The sequence below is a fragment of the Zalophus californianus genome, chromosome 11 (assembly GCF_009762305.2).
Source record: "Zalophus californianus isolate mZalCal1 chromosome 11, mZalCal1.pri.v2, whole genome shotgun sequence".
NCBI lineage: Eukaryota > Metazoa > Chordata > Mammalia > Carnivora > Otariidae > Zalophus > Zalophus californianus.
The window spans coordinates 99,069,601-99,082,040 of NC_045605.1; the positions used below are offsets into that span (position 1 = coordinate 99,069,601).

Consider the following 12,440-nt stretch of genomic DNA (forward strand, 5'->3'; position numbering starts at 1 on the left):
TCTGCCTTGTGCCAGAATTAGTCCTTGTAGCTTCTGATACCAAGTTCTCTCTTTAAATCACACAAACACGAAATCAGGATCTTGTAAATCTAAAATTCAGTGACTTTAATATTAACAAAGGAGACATTGTAAATAATGTGAAGGTGTTGGAAATGTAAGTTTTAATTTAAATAGCATGACTATGAATTCTTTGGGTGTCTGATGATACTTTGGAGAATTGTCAAGAAGAAACATTCAGCTGAGGGAAACAAGGGAAGTCATCGAATTATTTGCCCATCTTGCCAGTATGGGATCTAGCTAATATGAGAGAAAGAGCGACAAAGACAGAAAAAGTTTTAAACTATCCTGCTTGTTAATTAATGAAATTTTGCTACTTGTATTTTTTTTCCTGTGAGAATCATGTTTTTCTTCAAGGGCTATATGAAGAAAAATATTAAAAATGAGCTTCTATTCTTGGAAAGGACTAAAGGTAGGCTACAACCACAGAAGCATATTGGCAAATTAATTGACAATGAACATACCCACAATCTAAAGTTCTTTTTTTAAAAATAACTTCTATTTGTTTTTTCTGATTATAGAAATACTGAGAATATTGTGATAACCTGAAAAATATCCTTGGGATTCACTATTTATGAAATTCTCATTACTTTTACAAGAAATAATTCAATCACCTTTCAAAAATAACAAGAGAAAGTGGTGAAATCATAATTTCTTAATTAATGCAACCCTTTATTTATTTAAAAAACAATGATTGAAGTCCAACATGTGTCAAGCAAGTGCCATTTGTGTCTCTATGTATTATTCTAACTTAGTCTTGTAGAAAGTCTTTGACTCAATATTACGTATTTAATTATTATTATTTCCTACATCTATTTAAGTAAAAGAAAATGTCACAGCCACTTAGACTTTAGCTGATGTCATATTGTCATTATTGCTCTCTACAATGTTGGTAAATATTAAGTGTTTCAGCCCAAGGTCAGGACTAGGGCGAGGTGAATGTGTTACCTTGTGTGCAAACAATTCAATAATGAAGACAGTAAGATTTTTATGCAAAATTTAAAAAAATGCAAATTCTACTATAAAAATTGAATTTATCTATTTTCCAAGTTTTTTTTTAAATTCTAGTTAGTTGATACACAGTGTAATATTAGTTTCAGGTATAGAATTTAGTGATTCAACAACAACAAAAAAACATGGAATGTTAAATACAAGCAGGATTTTACCTTGCAATTTCACAATTCCTCTCACTTACTTGGATTTAAGTCTGTCTATTTCAACCTATCAAGCAGGTGAGCTCTTCCATGAAAACAAACGCCTCCTCCCTAAGTTCACCTTTGCAACCCCTACATAAGATGACTGTGCATCTTTGTTTATAACTTGAACAAGTGTGACTACTAATACTCTTTTTTTTCACGCTACAAAATAACCTGATCTGTTAAATTATATGGTAATTTGTCCATACAAAGCTTAGAATTACTTTAAAATATACTGTAGGAAGCCAATTAAATAAATGAATTTATTTTTATAACATTCCTAATTCTCACCATGTTTTGTGCAATATTTCTCATACTGACTTGTCATTTTTTCCCCGGGGCAAACCTTTGAGATTTACCTGCATTATACCATGGAAAATATTAACAACATCACTGAATTTGTTCTGTTGGGACTTTCCCAGAATAAGAAAATTAAAAACTTGTGCTTTCTACTCTTCTTATTTTGTTACATAGCTATTTGGATGGGAAACTTGCTCATGATGATTTCTATCACATGCAGTCCGCTAATTGACCAACCTATGTATTTCTTCCTCAATAAACTTGCCCTCTCAGATCTGTGTTATACCTCAACGGTGACACCCAAGCTAGTCACCAACTTGCTGGCAGAAAGTAACATGATTTCTTATACCAGCTGTATGGCACAGCTTTTTGTCATGCATTTCTTTGGGGGGATTGACGTCTTCATCCTCACAGGGATGGCCTATGACCGCTACGTGGCCATCTGCAAATCCTTGCAGTACACTGTCATCATGAACAGGCAGAGGTGTTATGCCATAGTCATTGCTAGCCTTCTGGGGCATTTCTGCATTCTTTTGTCCAATGTCTCCTTACCATCAATTTACCTTTCTGTGACTCCAGTGAAATAGATCACTACTTTTGTGATGTGTATCCTTTTCTGAAACTGTCCTGCACAGATACTTACAGAGTTGGGATCCTAGTGGTTGCCAACTCAGGCACGATGGGCTTGGTGATCTCTGTGGTACTGGTGCTGTGTTACTTATTGATTTTATACACCATCAGGGCTTTCCCTGCAGAGAGCCGCACCAAAGTTCTTTCCACTTACAGTTCCCACGTCACAGCTGTGGTTCTGTTCTTTGTGTGCCTGTTCTCTTCATTTACATTCGACCTGCTACAACTTTTCCAGAAGACAAAGTGTTTGCTTTTTTCTACACCATCATTGCTCCCATGTTCAACCCTCTGATCTACACGCTGAGAAACATGGAGATGAAGAATGAAGAGAGTGTGGTGCCAGAAACTGTGTTTGATTAGAAGGCAAATCATTACATAACCTACTTAAGTGATAGTTACTGTACTTGAAAAACCATGAACTTTGCTGTAAGAAAAATAAGTATAGATATTGGGTCACTGCATTAATATGATAATTTATCTTGAAGTACTTTCTTCTTTCTTTATTGATTTGTTTCTTATTTACATTTTCCCCTAGTAATCTGAGTCATTTTTTTGTTGAAGTTCTGTTACATTTCTCTTTGATATATTCTTCCTTTGGATTTTATCCATAAGTTGCTAACTGGAGGTCTCCTTTCTAAACCCCCTATGCTTTGGATTCATGAATGAATCTTCATATGTACATAAGCTGCATTCATATTGATCTTCCCAGACATAAATGGTCCTCACTGCTTTCTCATCAGAAAGGAGCATCAGAAACTTAGAATCATGTTTTCCACTTAGCTCATGAGTTTCCATATTCACTGCAACAATTTAAAAAGCAAAAATTATTTAAATAGGATCTAAGCATTAAAAACACTATGTATGAAATAATGGTTGTATAAAAATGGTAAGAGTTTTTCTAAAATGACTTACTTAGATCATTTCAAAATCATAGCATTTTAAAAAATTATGGAAATATTTGCCATAAAATCATAATGAAAAAGTAATATTAGTAATAAATAAGGTAGCCACATAATTCATTCTCCAAACTGAGTCTCCTTTGAGTGTGAAATGAGGGTCTACTGACAATTGTGCTGACACAATAGACATAAAATGAGATTGTGTCAGGAGAGTAGGAAGTTTGGCTACTGTTAAATGTCTGAGAAGTATGGATGCCCTAGTAGAAAGGTTAGTGGCAGTTACATGTCAGTTTGTACTAGTTCATTAAATATAACTATGGAAGCAGTGAGGAAATTATTAACAAATGCTTTATTTTTAACACTTGAATTTGGGTTAAACTCTTAAATTTATTGTCTAATAAAAATAATTTTGATTACATATAACTGGTATTGCAAAGTAAACCAACAACAGAGATGATAATTAGGATTCAAATGATTTCTCCTAATGCTCAAAAAAATATGAAGTTGATAACGGTTGATAATTAATCAGGTGGATGAAAAATATCTTCCTACTTGAGGGATCCTGGAAAGGCAACTATGCTTTCCTCCTCTTTTTCTCCCTCTGTAAAATTGAGGTAATAATAACTACCTCATAAGGTAATTGTAAAAATGAAAGGAAATGAGTATTGTTCTAAGAGAAGAAACTGCTCAGAATAAATTTTTATTATTGTTATTATCCCTAGTATCTGTACATTAATTTCTGTGAAGCATTCAAATTAAAAATTTTAACAATATTTCATTTTATACTTTGAATTTTTTATTTTAGAATGATAAGATTAAGATTTTTGTGACTTATGTCCATACATGTTTAAATAACATTATAATAAAGCATGATTTCAATTGATGCAAGATATTTGTGAGGATTTTTTTCTTAAAAAGCTCTAAAACTATAATTTTGAATTAGTGATCTAATTATCTGCTTTATTTTACAGATGAGTAAACTGAAATTCAGAGGTTTAACATTTCTCTAAGCATCAAACCGGAACCTAGAGGGGTAGTTAAGTAGTTTGGTAAAGAAAAAGAATTTTTATATAAATTGATAGCAAATGTTGAAGTATTATTTCAAGCTTTCCAGCAAGAAAGAAATCTTCATAAAAACCAGATCAAAGATTTCACTCTTGATAGTAACATGTATAAAATAAAGAGTAGAAGATGGATTCAGATGAGATTTTTAGACTAGATACAACTGAGGAATGTCTGCTTAAAAAAAAAACAAAAACAAAAAAACAAACCCACATAGTTGAGTGAACCCAACTTCTCCAAAGAGGCACTTCTTTCCATTAAATTCTGCCAGAGAACTGCTTAAATGTTCCATTCCCTCTCCCCTTCCTCTCACTCACTCACTCACTCTCTCTCATCTATCTATTATCATCATCTATCTACCCCAATAAATCTGTTCTATAGTTTATGTCAGATATTATTTTCAGATTATTTTAAACTTGAATTTAGATAGTAAATGAAAATCTTTTACTTTGAAAAAATCCTTAATTTTGAAGGATTTATATTTTCTTCCTTTCCACAGGGCAGGTAGCTGTGGTTTACTCCTTGACCACATATATGGAATGTCAAACCAGTTAAATAGCATGATTTCAACCATTCTATTTGCTACACTTTTTGGGGTGTCTTGTCTGACGGACTGGATCCAGAGTGGAATCCCTTCTTGGCTATATGAAGCCAAAATATATGGAAGTGGAAAAATATGTGAAGAAGGATATATATCAACACAATGGTGGAGTCTAATGTCCTAGTGGGTCATTAAACCGTGACAGGGATTCCTATGAGGGATGAGAAACAGAGCTATGTGACAAAATACTTATAGATTCATTCAATAAATATTTATTGAGCACCTAATATGTACTATACACTTTGCTGGCTATTAGGAAATTAGCAGTGAAAAAACTATGACATGACCCCTACCTACTTGCATGGAACTTAAAACTTAGTGAAGAATGAAAACAAGTGAAGCACATCAGCAAAGGAATATGAAAGAGGAACCCACTGATGGCAAGCTGATGTTTAAGGCTTGGCCTTTACATATTCTGACTAATTTTTCCATGGGCAAGGAGTCAAAGAAAGAGGATGTGTCATGAGATGATACCTGTTCACATCCAAAGATGAATAGCCTTCAAATCATTGGCTTCCCTTTCCAAAACCTTTCAGTGCACCAAACTTTCCTTATGGCGTTTTTCATCTCTGTGTTTCTAAGTGTGTAGATAAGAGGATTGAGCATGGGGACAATAATTGTGTAGAAGAGTGTAAACACTTTATCTTCTGGTAAAGTTGTGGCAGGTCTAATGTAAACAAAGATGACAGGTGCAAAAAACAGGATCACAATTGTGATGTGGGAGCTGCAAGTGGAAAGTGCTTTGTGGCGGTTCTCTGCAGAATATGTTCTCACAGTATATAATACCATAAAGTAGGAGGCCATCAAAACCACAGAGACCACCAGTCCCATCAGGCCAGAACTGGCAATGACTAAGAAACCGATTTTGTGTGTATCAACGCAGGCCAGTTTCAACAAAGGATATACATCGCAGAAATAGTGATTTATTTCACTGGAGCCATGGTAAAAAAATCGTAAGAAGAAACAAGCCAAGGGAATGCAGAAACCCCCCTGCACAGGATGCTCTGAGAATTGAGTTACATCTTTGCCTATTCAAAGGATGGCATAATGGAGTGGTCTGCAGATGGCCATGCAGCGGTCATAGGCCATGCCGGTGATGATGAAGACCTTGGCCCCTCCAAAGAAGTGTGTGGTAAACAGCTGTATCATGCAGTTTTTATAGGAAATGACCTTCTTCTCTGTCAGTAAGTCTGTCATTAGTTTGGATGTCATAGTGGAGGTGTAGAGGAGGTCTGAGAGGGCAAGGCAATTAAGAGAGAAATACATGGGTTGATTAATTAGCTGACTGCCTGTGATGGAAGTCATAATAATCAAATTCCCCAAACAGATAGCTAGGTAACAGAGTAAGAAAAATAAAAAGCAGAAGAATTGGACTTTCTTATTCTTAGAAAGTCCCAAGAGAATGAATTCAGTAACGTTATTCCTATTTTCCATGATCTGATGCTCCAGAAAGGTTCCTGAAATGACAAAAATAATGAAGCAAATCATTGATAAGAAAATGGAAATCTAATATTCAATTAAAATAACCTAATGCATGTTTTAAGATCTTAGCCATTTTAAGATCCATTGAAATCATTCATTCATTTAATAAAATCCTTTCAAATATCTAGTGCCAATACTCTTCCAAGAACTTCAGATAATGATGAATTAAACAAAGTCTTAGCTTTTGTGTAATTTAAATTATTGTGTAAGGAAGCAGGAAATTATACTTGTTAAGAGTAAAAAAAAGAGAGAGAGAGACATCAAATAGTGTTAAGTATTTGTTCAAATACTAAGTTCAAAGTGTACATAGTAACGCAAATAATGTTAAGTATTAATTCAATTAATGTTAAGGAAACATAATGTGCCATCTTAGGATGTAAACTGGAGGTAACCATAGAATTTACCTGAACAGATATCACAAAAATGGTGGGGGGCATGTGAGTGATTTATAGAGTGCTTGGCATATATTCAATGTTAAATAAGTATTAACTAAAGAAAAAACCAGAAAGTAAAGAGTGTGCTATAGGCTTGAAGGAATAATACAATATTAGAAATAACCATTTGTCCATTAATCAGGAAATTCATGATAGAACTAAAGAGGAGATTATTTTTCTAAATTGACTTGTAATACTTTTGGATTTAAAAGAGGAAATAACTACAGAAATTACTCCATGAAACTTTTATATTACTTAAAGGTTATTTGTAGCATAATGTATCTACAATTCTGCTCTTCCTATTTCTCTCTCTTGAAGGATTATAGGAAAACCAACCTTAGTTTTAAAATTTTATTCTTGGTTCAGTAATTTTTAAATGAATTAAAACATGTATACATCACTGATGCCTTTTGTTTTTATATAAAATTGGATGTATTCTACTACAGGTAAAATTAATGTTAAGTAAGAGGCATGTAGTTGAAAAATACTCTTTTTACTTATTTTTAACTTTAGAAATATTAGTTAGGGGCCAGTACTGCTTCTTTATAAGAAATGTATATCCGAAGTGAAAAAGTTCTTCAGTTTATATTTAGTTATGTTATAGTCAAGAGAAATTAATTTAAATATTTAAGTAAATTGTTAACAATGGCTATTTAATGATAATTACACTATGGAAATTTAAATTTTCCAATTTTGCTCTTTTTTTTATTGTCCAAACTTTTTTAATTCAATTAGCCAACATATAGTTACTATGAACTTTTATTCATTTTTAGAAAAGGGTATATTTTATTAATAAAAGTATATTTTACATTACTAATGCTTATGATTTAAATTAATTTGAAAATATCTTTGTAAATATGACTATCCATTTATCCTTTAAATGTAGTTTAAAATATTGAAGAATTATGCCCACTAGAGTCTGGAAGCCCATTTAGATTTTTATAGGAAACTAACACCAAGGGGTCATACTAAAAATTATTTATTCTTAAGTGAGAATTTACTGTGAAACAAAAGTGCATTGATTTTTATTAGGTTTCTTTTAGTTGAATGATTGATAAACCTGTGAATTGTGTTCAAATTTGCTAAATAAAAGGATTATTTCAATTTTCTGTGTCAATTATACCAAAGATCTTGCAATGTCAGACAAAGAAAGACTCAGAAAATTCCAAACATTACACAATTTTGAATATTGTTGTCACAAGACTGTGAGTCAGCGTGGGATGAAGAAATGATATGAAGATCAATGTAAATTTTTTTAATAATTCCGTTTTTTCTAATTATATACTCTTTCAAAATAAGTAATTTTTCAGAAAAGTTATTTGAAGGCCTTTTTATCAGGTGATCAATTATGGTTGCCAAGGTTAGATATAGCATACAAAAAAGTGGACTCCTTTAATTTCAAAATAGAGCCCTCACACACAATACAATAAAATAATGGAGCTTGCTTTGCTTCATTTTCTCCCTTACCTTCTTAAAGAATCCATCTCCATAAGTGGCATTATTCTAGAAAATAATTTAATTTCTTCATATTGTGTCAAATAGAAGCATTTGTACTACATTCCAGGTAATTGTGTGGTAAATACACAATAGCAGTAGATCTTTTTTTTTAATATGTAAGTGATGAATCACTAAATTCTACTTCTAAAACCAATATTACATTGTGTGTTAACTAAGTAGAATTTATTTTTATTTTTTTACTTTTTTTGCTGCTTATTTTTTTTTATTTAAATTAAATTAGCGAACATATTGGGGCGCCTGGGTGGCTCAGATAGTTAAGCGTCTGCCTTCGGCTCAGGTCGTGATCCCAGGGTCGTGGGATCGAGTCCCGCATCAGGCTCCTTGCTCCTTGGGAGCCTGCTTCTCCCTCTGCTTCTCTCTCTCTCTCTCTCTCTCTCTCTCTCGCCCTCTGTCTCTCATGAATCAATAAGTAAAATCTTAAAAATAAATAATAAATAAATAAATAAATTAGCGAACATATACTACATCATTATTTTCGGATGTAGAGTTCAATAATTCATCAATTATAGCAGTAGATCTTAATTGCTGATTCCCTCAGATTTTCGGCTCCCATCCATACAATAAAGGAGTTGGAGTAGATAATCTCTGAAGATCACTTCCCAGATTTTGACTGTGTGACTCCTGATTCCCCATTAGTTTGGGGAGAATACATGTCTGCCTCCCTCATTCCTTCTAAGCTCCATTGGATACATTGAAACTATAGAAAATATAATATTGGCAAGTTTATTACCATGTCTGTGTTTCAGTTTCCTTCTCTGTAAAGTTGAAGCAACAATAATACCTCCATATAGGGTGATATTTGAAATAATAAAGTTCATAAATGTGAAAGTTCTTAGAACAGTATCTGGAAAGTATTACACATTCAACAACTGTTAGCCACCTTCTACAATTACTAAATGCAAGATCAAAGCCCTAAAGAAAATGTAAGTAGATCAGATCAGAGATTTTACCTTAACTATCCCTCTCTTCATAATACTGAAAATAACAGAAACTTTGGAGATCGACCCTGGTTCTGAAAATAGCTCTGATACTTAAATGCAAGATTCTTACTTCCTTGAACAATTCCTTCCTTCTTCCATAAAATGAGCATTGCAGTGCCTAACTTACAGAATTACTGTGAAGCTCAAATAAAATAATGCATATGAAGCTCAATGTTCAAAAATCTACTAGTTGCTCCTGTTCTTTCATTGGAACTTCCTATAGGGTTATAAATGCAGGAGGTACTCAAGATATTCAAGTGGTAGGAGATCCTAGTAATTAAGAAGTTAAGTTCTGGAGCTACATAAAATAAGATAGGATCTTGGCTCCAAAATTCAGGGAAAAATCTTGGGGAAAAATATGTAACCTCATTTTATTCATTTATAAAATGAATAATATGTTAACTCTGAGGTCTATTATAAGGATTCCATGAGTTCATTTATGTAAAAGCTAAGTACAGAACCTGGTATATAAAAATTAGATAATAAATATTTTAGCATTAATATTATACATTTTTGCCATATCAGTGAACATAAATATAAATTAAGAATAATATGCCATATCATTATTCTTACTACAAATTTTGAATGGCTTATTACAAACACATAATATTTCAACATGGGTGAATGAAGGTAGATGAATAAGACATAGCATAGTTTCCCTGCCATGAACAATCTGTTCTTTCTTACAGGGCTGGGTTTCTCACATCAGGAATAACATATTCTCATTTAAGCAAAATCTTCCCCTCCTTGTCAGTTGACCTTCAACCCACAAACCTGAAGGTCGGTGTGTTGCTTATGACAGTCATTTAATGCTCTTCTTTTCTTTCCTTTGGATCCATTAACCCTCTCTACATTAGTTGGATGTTCATATCCCCCTTTCACCTAAAAAAAAAAAATCTATGTTAAACCTAGAAAGAAACATACCCCATAGATACATTTGAGTAAATGCATTTGAGTAGGTTGACTGAGCATTTTTCCATACAGTTTGCTTCTTCAGTCTTAGGTTCATACTGGTATTTTGCTTGTCAATCATTTTATATTCAGCCCCTTCACTGAAACACTGTCCAGTGACCTGCTGAGCCAGTACGTCCTTCTTCATATTCGATGGTCCTTGAGCATGGATTTTGGAGGGCTAATGATATGACTACATTTATGACATTCTAAATAAGACAAAACAAATAAATCTACTAAGACTTTGATAGCTCTTGAGAAAATGGTACTGATGACTTTAACATCCAACACAAAAATCTTAGGTCCACCGTAGCTACGGTTTGTTATAGATGGAAGAAAGGCGGAGGCTTTCTCCAAATTAAAAAACAAAACAAAACGTATTTTAAATGACTATGGATTTTTTCCATCCAAAGGTTTCTTAAAAACATTAGATAACAATCATAATCAGAATGATTCAAGTATTCTTTTGAAGGAAAATGACTGGTATATTTATGAACTGGATTTAACTTACCAGCTGCTTAACTCAGCTAACAGATTTCTTGTAAGATGAGGCTTCACACCTAAGATAAAGTCAGAATAAAAGAAAAAATTAGCATTGCTCTGCAATAATAAATCACAAATTGCATAAAGTCTTACGAAGGAACTCTTGTGATATATACCACTAATAGAGATACATATGGTAAACTGAACCAAATTTGATATTTTAGCATATTACTTTTCCATTTCCAAAAAAAGAATTGTCTCTCTGACAACCATTTGCCTTGAAAAATTATATATATACTTTTATAATTGTACATATATATTGATATTTATATATAGATGTATTTTGATATATAGTGTATATAGATATACTTTTTGTTATCAATTGGTAATTAAAGCAAATTCTGAGAAAACATGTTATATAAAATAGCTCTCACAACCCTGAGGGTTTAGAAATTTCCCATTAGTATACTTTGTCAAAGATATGAGCTATCACTTAAATTTCTCCCTAATAGCAATGCCAAAGTCAATAATTTATATTTCCCTAATGCATCAGTATTCAAAGCACTGAGATTAGACCTGGGACAGAGGACTGTAAGGAAACATTGTACAGAAAAATATTACCATAGATAAAATGGTATCAATTCCTTACTTAAAAAAATATTTACTTTCATCTACATCTAAAAAGGGTCAATTGGGGTGCCTGGGTGATGCAGTCAGTTGAGCCTCCAGTTGGTTCTTGGTTTCCGCTAGGATTTTGGTCTCAGGGTCATGAGATGGAGCCCCAAGTGGGGCTCCCCGATCTGTGTGGAGTCTGCTTGGGACTCTCTTCCTCCGCTCCTCCCCCACTCTCCCCATCTCTCTTTCTCTCTCTCTCTAAAATAAATATAATTTTTTAAGGTTTTATTTATTTATTTGAAAGAAAGAGAGTGTGAGAGAGAGAGAGAGATCATGAGCAGGGGGCGGGGGTAGAGGGAGAAGCAACTCCCTGCTGAGCTGGGAGTCTATCCCAGCACTCAATCCCAGGACCCTGAGATCATGACCTGAGCCAAAGGAAGACACTTAACTGACTGAGCCACCCAGGTACCCAATAAATAAATGATCTAAAAAATAAAATAAAAAGTGTCAGTTGGATAAAATTCAGTGTAGAGAATGCATATGGTGGTAGAAAAAAAACAGTCTCTGCCTTCAGTGAGGCTAGAGACTAGAGGGTCAGATAGTAAACAGAACAAACAAATGTATGAATACAAGCAGCATATTCAAAAGCAAAGAACAGGGTGCTGTTAGTCTTTTTTCTTTTAACTTATGGAAACTATTAAATAGTAAGTCTTTGACTTTTTTATGTTCTACAGATAATGCTACTTGTCCCTTGAATTAGTGTTTAAGTAATTCTACAAGACACTGTGTTTTCTCATCTTTTTTATACCTAAAATATCTTGTCTTTAGATTAATTCTAAAACTGCAATTACATGATTTAATTAACTTTAAAAAAATGTACTTTGTCTTTATTGTCTGCTGAAAGCTTGTTAGATCTTTTCAATTATTATTGAAATTGTTTTAAGCAGATGTCTATGAATGCATCTATTTTTATAGTTTCTTTTTAAATTTCAGCAATATTTTAAGACATCCGCATACTCAGACTTTTAATTTTCAGGTTTGATTCCTCATTTCAAGAAAGTTATCTTTAGTGGGAATGTCCTTTAATATCTTTGTTTTCTGAATGTAATAACTGGAAAACTTATAATTCTTAAAGTATATTTCAATTTCTTTATTAGAAGTATTAATTATTATGTACCTTACATAAGCAATAGGTGTGTTGGGAGGTGTGGAGGGCCCTAAATCCAGAATGC

At 33.0% G+C, this 12,440-nt stretch overlaps 2 pseudogenes; one reads left to right on the plus strand and one right to left on the minus strand.

Annotated features, from left to right (window-relative positions):
* Nucleotides 1-1,624: 1,624 nt before the first annotated feature.
* On the plus strand, nucleotides 1,625-2,562 carry LOC113913575 (annotated as a pseudogene).
* Nucleotides 2,563-5,246: 2,684 nt separating this feature from the next.
* Nucleotides 5,247-6,011, minus strand: LOC113913574 (annotated as a pseudogene).
* Nucleotides 6,012-12,440: the final 6,429 nt, after the last annotated feature.